We start from the raw sequence: 7,500 nt of genomic DNA, 5'->3' as shown, positions 1-7,500 counted from the left end.
TTCTCATTCTTTACAATGTTTCATTCCTTCTCCCTTTTCACCTTGTCTTGCCGCTTTTCTATCTTGATATATCAATAAGTATTGAGAGAAAAGTTGGGCAAAAGAGGCATCAGCTGTCGTGGGCAAGAGAGACGACTGCATTGGAATAAGAAGTGCTGATCTCTACCAGTGGAAGGAAGCTGTGGAAGAGGGAGACCCAAGAAGACAAGAGGCAGACACAGGAAGCTGTGGAACAGGAAGGCTCAGGGAGACCCAGGAAGACAAGATGGTGAAGCATGATCTTCAAACATTGGGCCTCGTGGAAGCAATGACTAGTGACTGAGACTTTAAGTGATATGCTGTGCTTGAGAAAATCTGTCAAGCCAAGTGAAACCATAGTTGTGGCCGATGCTGGTGTCATGTAACTGGCATGTAAAAAGTGAGTGCTGGGCCTCACAGGGGCAATGACAAATGGCTGAGACCTTTGGCAATATGCTGTACTTGAGAAGGAAGATCCATCAAGCCAAATGAAATCGTAGTCGTGGCTGATCCTGGTGTCACGTAACTGGCACCTGTGCGGTGGCACATAAGAAGCTTCTTTCGAGCACTGGGCCTCACAGAGGCAAAGTGGTCAATGCTGGCGGCACATGAAAAGCTCCTTATGAGTGTTGGGCCTCATGGAGGCAATGACTGAGAAATATGGCATTATGTTGTGCTTGAGAAGAAGACCCATCAAGCCAAGCGAAATTGCAGTCGTGGCAGATACTGGTTTCAGGCAAATGGCACCCATGTCTGTGGCAGGTAGAGATACTTATTGCACTCTTGGAGTGGTTGGCGTTAGAAAAGGCATCCAACTGTAGAAACCCTAACCCAAATCAGACTGGAATCAAGTGCAGCCCCTCAGCTTACCAGCCCTGGTCAACCTATGCAGATGGACAAATGGACACTAACTGATAATGATGATGATGTTCAACTTTTCTAATATCATTTCAATGAAAATGAAACTAATTTTTAATAATCATGAATTCGAAATTGAGTTCAGAAAGTGTTTGAAACAAAAATTGGTTTATGATTTCAAAGAAAATCTTTTTCTTTTTGAAGAATGCACTAAAGACAAGGAAATTGGCCATTCCATGGATTTTGTCTCGATGGGAAAGGATTCAATCATTAATAAAATTGTTTGTCTCATATCAACATAAACAGTGTTTTACTGCTAAAACTTGTTAAAGTTAAAGAAGTGCCAACAGATGTTAATCAATCTCATTGCTTATCTATCAATTTCGGAATCGGTTAAATATAATTCTTCAACCAATACCCAGCATGTTTGCTCTTGATACTTCTTACTCTTCCATTATTATACCTTTTAGTTCACATTTTATTGGTTGTAAGAATCTAAGATCTGCTTTAAACACCAATTTTTTTTACCCAGAATTTTTTTTATTGTATACAATAATTTTCAATACTACTTTATCTTCTAAAACAGCAAAAAAGAGTCCGAAACAAAAATGGCAGTAGCACTGGAAAAACTTCTTTGAAATAGGAAAAAAAAATCCTCTACTCTTGGAATGTATAAAAATAAATTCAAAGATAAACAGAATAAAAAAAAACAAACAAACAGGTAAAAAATGACAATAAAACAAAAATATGCACTTTAAGTACAGACAGTCATGATTTAATACTTGCAAACACAAATTTGCATAAAATAAAACTAAAACAACAACAGCAACAACACAATACACTTGCTATCAAATGAAGAAAAACAATGAAAAATACAGCAAATAAATGGAGATTGGGAACTGTAAAACAGGTATAATGTTTCCATCTTAGAGGAGCTACATGAAACAGATTCTGAATATATGAATAATTTGGAGGAGAAAAAAAAAACCATTCTTCCTGGCAGAGCAGTGTGTGACAAAGCAGAGTACATCAATAACTTAATCCTTAAGAAAATAATTAAAAAAATAAAACCATATTTCTGAGTCTTGAAAGACAAAGGGCCATTTCTTATAACCCTGAAAAACCAGTCAGCTGTGATGTGGAGAGGGATCTTCAACATTTTCCAGCTTTTAATATGTTTAGATTTTCACATAATTTTAGACCAGTTGTTTTTATACAGATGCATTCTTTTGTTATTCCTTATAAAAGAGACAAAGAGCAGAAATGATGCGGATAGATTGCAAGGAGACAAAGGTCAGTCGTTGACCTTGGAGTAAAATGCAACAGTTGTTGTAAAACTTGACCTCACAACCGCGTACTAAGTTGTCTTTATCTCTCTCACTTTTTACACACACACACACACACGCACACACAGAAGTGCATGTATGGCCAACTGGTTGAAAAGCTTGCTAGCCAACCATGCAGTTTCAGGTTCAGTTCAACTGCACGACACCTTGGGGCAAATAGATTTGGCAAAGGGAAACTGAAAGAAGCCGTATATCATCATCATCATCATCGTTTAACATCCACTTTCCATGCTGGCATGGGTTGGATAGTTTGACTGAGGACTGGCAAGCCAGGTGGCTGCACCAGGCTCCAGTCTTATCAGGCAAGTTTTCTACAGCCGGATGCCCTTCCTAACGCCAACCACTCCGAGAGTGTAGTGGGGGCTGCCAGTCAGGCAGCACTGGCATTGACCCCAGCTGCAATCTCACTTGACTTGCTGGGTCTTCTCAATCACAGCATAACTTGAAAGGTCTCTATGAGGCCCAGCATTCGAAGGTCATGCTTCACCACCTCATCCCATGTCTTCCTGGGTTTACCTCTTCCACAGGTTCCTTATATATATATGCGTTGGGGTTATTTCACATTATAATTTTGGGGGCAAAACCAAACCAAAAATGAAACACATGAGCAAGTTGAGGCCCTTCACCCCATTTAGATTAGAAGTAACCCCTAATATAAGCTGACTCTGACGAGGACAACCCATCCAACCCATGACACTATGGAAAGCTGGTGTAAAACGATGACAATGACAATGGTGATGAGGGCGGTGATGATGATGGTGATGATGATGGTGACGATAATGATGATGAGGAGGAGGAGGAGTATTACTGGTTACAGGTTTCCAACGGATCAAGCTCTGGTTCACTGCCCTTCCTATGGTGAGAGTAACAAGGAAATGTCTAAAACAATATAAAGGTCTTCCTTCATAAAATTCCATTTTCTTAATTTTCTCTAAAGATGTTAAAATATTCTAAGCTGACATAAATTATTAATACACACACACACACAAGTGCATAATAAAAACATACACATAACAAACACACACATATAATTACATAATAAATAAGGCACATAAACACACACATGACTATGCACAGTCGTCAAATATTAGGTTTCTGAGCGTCAGTTATCCAAACGAAGCCATCAAGGTCCTGTGAATATTTAATTAGCTACACAATATAAAACCCATCCTGGAGAACAATGCTAATGTTACTCTTTCATCTTTTGTACAGCCTGACTAACAGTGAATTTAAATTACTGCTGTATATGTAAAGCATTATACTGAAGGGGGTCTCACACACACACACAGGTGAAACAATCATGTCTTTTGTTTATGTTTATCAAATGTGCTGTGTGTGTGTCAATCTGTATGTAACCTTGTTCTCAGTTGATCAATTTAAACAACATTAAAAGCAATTTAGCTCACAAAAACCACAAACATGCTGAAGAATTTAAAGACATGGCGAAATCAGTGATGTCTTTATTTATCCTATGATTTGGTTCTGAAAATATATGCGTGTATGTATGTATGTATGTATGTATGTATGCATGTATGTATGTATGCATGTATGTATGTAGCGTGTGTGCATCTGTGTGTGTGTATGTATGTGTGTATGTATGTAGTGTGTGTGCATGTGTGCGTGCGTGTGTGTGTGTATGTATTTGCATAAATCTGTTATAGGTAATCAACTTTGTTATTGTTACTCTGTCTCTGAAGAGAAAAGAGTGCTTTGCAAAATAAGTCCTTTGTCAATTGAACGGAAAAGCGACATTTACAGAGTCTGGATTGTGGTGAAAAAGTACTAAAAATTGCCCAAGAGTACAACATTTTATCGGTTGAATGGCAGACATAAAATCTCCGTAAACATGCTTTCTCATGTAATTATTGTTCAGCATGGCTTTCTTACTGTCACATCATTTATGTGAGCAAAATTACACCATGGCCCATGTCATTTGGATAAACACAATGTGTGTACGTCTTCATCGTCGTTGTCATCCTCATTATTACCATTGTTTTAATGTCTACTTTTCCATGCTTGCGTAATAAGTCAGATGCAGCTACATTGGAGGAGAACTTCTCATGGCCATGGACTTTTCTTGACACCAACCCACACCTGTTCTATAAATGCCTCAGTCCGTCAAACAACAATCAACCAAAACATGCTTGTCTGACGGACTGCAGACAAACAACATGGTCGATATTATTGATAAGGATTTGCTTACACACAAACACACACAAATACTATTATCCATGATGGTCTTTTAGCATTTTCAATTACCAAGTATTGGTCAATCCATGGCTATAATAGAAGACAGTAGGGGACACCAGTTGACAGGGTCTTAGCAGTGGGACTCCACTCTAAAAACATGCACTCAAAATGAAGTTTTTAATGTCACATTCCAACTTGCACACACACACACACACACGCACACACATATATATCATCATCATCATCATTTAACATCTGCTTTACTCTGCTGGCATGGGTTGGACTGTTTGACAAGAACCAAAATACAAGGAATACACCAAGCTCCAATGTCTGCTTTCACATGGCATCTATGGCAGGATGTCCTTCCTAATGCCAATGTGTGTGTGTGTGTGTGTGTGTGATGTACTGTGAAAGTAAACCAAGAACCACACGGCTGTGAAGGGATATCTTCAGTCAGAGAGAGCCATGATGCTCTTCATATCTACAGTGATTAAAATATAATTCAAATACAAAGATAAAGATAGCTATGAAACCCTGATCCAATGTGTATGTGTGGGTGGGTGTGTGTGTGCGTGTGTGTATATACACACACACATAGATTAATATATTTGTACAACTACATAAACCTTGTTATGGAATATTGAAACACTTTCACAGACCTTACAACTGACTTTGGCTTTTGTCTTTTTTCATAATTCTGAATTCCATCTGATGGGCAGAGTAGGACATTGAGCTCCCTATTGAGTAGGTCTTCAATTTAACACTTTAATTCTACAGCTACTGCACCTCTTTTGTGTAAGTTACAATAAATTCAGTTATTTTAAATGTTTAAACTGTCATTATATCTTTATTATCCAATGATGTATCCTCTTATATGTTTTTGCAATAAAATGTTGTTAAAAGAGATTGAAAGCATTCAATTGTTAAGTAACACTATGTGATGTTAGAAACATCATAGAAACCGATTAAATTTTGTCTTTTTTTTTTTATTTATTTTCCGATACCCTATTGTGTAAAATAGTAAAAAGATAAAAATTTGTTGAGTGCAAGGGGAGAAGCAGATAAGTTGAAAGTAGTAGCATATAATCATGAAATGAACAAATTATATAAATTGATCTCTTGGCAATATCCTGTTTCTTTTAACTTGCTTGTTACACTGAATGAAAGAGTGATTATATGATACTACATGTAATGGAAGGAAGAGTGGTGGAGAAATAAAATATTGCTTTTCGGACGGTGGTGAAAGTTGGTGAATGTATTTTGGAAAGAATTAATAAGTGGATGGTGTTTATTTTTTTTATTTTTGGGAACTGAAGTCAATTTGAAATGTACACACATACAAAAACACACATTTATGAATGTGTGTAGATTCATATAAACATATAGATATACATACACACACATATATATATGTACACACAATACACATATACACACACTAACACATATTTGTGTATATATATATATATATATTGTCATCGTCATTCACATTAGTCATCATATCTCCCATGCTGGCAAGTGTCTGTGAATGATTTGATAGGATGAAGCAGGTCAGAGAACTGTGTCAAACTCCACCGTCTGTTTCGACAGGGTTTCTGCAGTTTGAAACCCTTTCTAATGCCAACCTCTTGACTCAGTGTACCGGGTGCTTTTGTTTGTGCCACCAACACTAGTCAGGTCCCTGAGTCACTTGCTAGACAAGACCCTTTTGTGTAGTATTAAGGGAGGTGGTTTATGCCAGGTGTTGAGAGGCAAGTATGAGATGTAGGAAGAGGTGTCTTGTTGGAGAGGGGATACTTGGCTACCCCCTGTTGGAGAAGGAGAGAAGATGGTGGTGATGATGTGGTGTCAGGATGTACCTTCAGGGTAAAAAGGGTGAATGTGAGGGGGATGGGAACAGGGGAGCAGGTGTGGGGGATAGTGAGAGAGGATGAGATAAACTCACAAGAGTGCATGAATGTGAGGGAAGAGACAAAACTAGATTTTTTTTAAGGACTCCTCAAAAACAGCTAATCATCAGTTAACTCTGTTTTTTTTTTTTGCTATTTCTTCTGAGATGCTCAACATCCAGAAATCAATCTTCACTTCTTTATCCCATGTCTTCCTGGGCCTCCCCACCTCTTCACGTTTCATCTACATTTGTCAATCACCACTTCTTTTATGTAGTTGTCCATACATATATATATATTACACACACACACACACACACACACACACACACATTTACAAGTATATATTATGTACATATCTATACACATACATATACACACACACACATACTTGTATATAAGAGATCAAAAAAATTTTAGTATCATTTCGTTAAAATTTCCTATATTCCATACAAGATATGGAGTCAATATTCTCATAGTTTAGCAAAACAGTTTTATCAGTTCCTCACCACATTCTATAATTTATTTAGCAAAGCAACGATGAAAGAAGAAGAAGAAGAAGAAGAAGAAGTAGTAGTAGTAGTAGTTAAACTCTATTTATTGACTGTAATATTTCCCTTTTTTCTTTCGCATTTCAACGTTTATCTTATTTCCAGAACTCAACGAAATGCCAAACGTTTTATCTCCTTATTTTCTTGAGTTTCCTTTTAGTATTTGGGCTGAAGATTGCTGCAACAGTCTTCATCTCCCAACACTTTCTTCTCTTTGGATTATTATTACTAATAATAACAATAACAATAATCAGAGAAACAAGAACAACAACAATAATTTTGGAACAATGTCAGCAACTTTGAGGGAAGGGTCTAGTGAATTACATTGACCCCAGTGCTTAACTGGTATTTATTTTATCAACCCTGAAAGATGAAAGCCAAAAGTCAACTTTGGGTGGTACTTAAACTAATAATCATCATCATCATCATCATCATCGTTTAACGTCCGCTTTCCATGCTAGCATGGGTTGGACGATTTGACTGAGGACTGGTGAAACCGGATGGCAACACCAGGCTCCAGTCTGATTTGGCAGAGTTTCTACAGCTGGATGCCCTTCCTAACGCCAACCACTCAGAGAGTGTAGTGGGTGCTTTTACGTGTCACCCGCACGAAAACGGCCACGCTCGAAATGGTGTCTTTTATGTGCC

The 7,500-nt window shown here is 37.7% G+C and overlaps 1 protein-coding gene across 1 annotated transcript in view; it reads right to left on the bottom strand.

Annotated features, from left to right (window-relative positions):
* LOC106876489 (tRNA (guanine(6)-N2)-methyltransferase THUMP3) overlaps window positions 1–7,500 on the bottom strand; it is a 1,024,452-nt gene that overhangs the window by 592,988 nt on the left and 423,964 nt on the right. The gene's annotated exons all lie outside the window — the stretch shown is intronic.

The sequence above is a fragment of the Octopus bimaculoides genome, chromosome 9, assembly GCF_001194135.2.
Source record: "Octopus bimaculoides isolate UCB-OBI-ISO-001 chromosome 9, ASM119413v2, whole genome shotgun sequence".
NCBI lineage: Eukaryota > Metazoa > Mollusca > Cephalopoda > Octopoda > Octopodidae > Octopus > Octopus bimaculoides.
The sequence above is the reverse complement of the archived record's forward strand: the minus strand, read 5'-3'. Positions and strand labels throughout refer to the sequence as shown.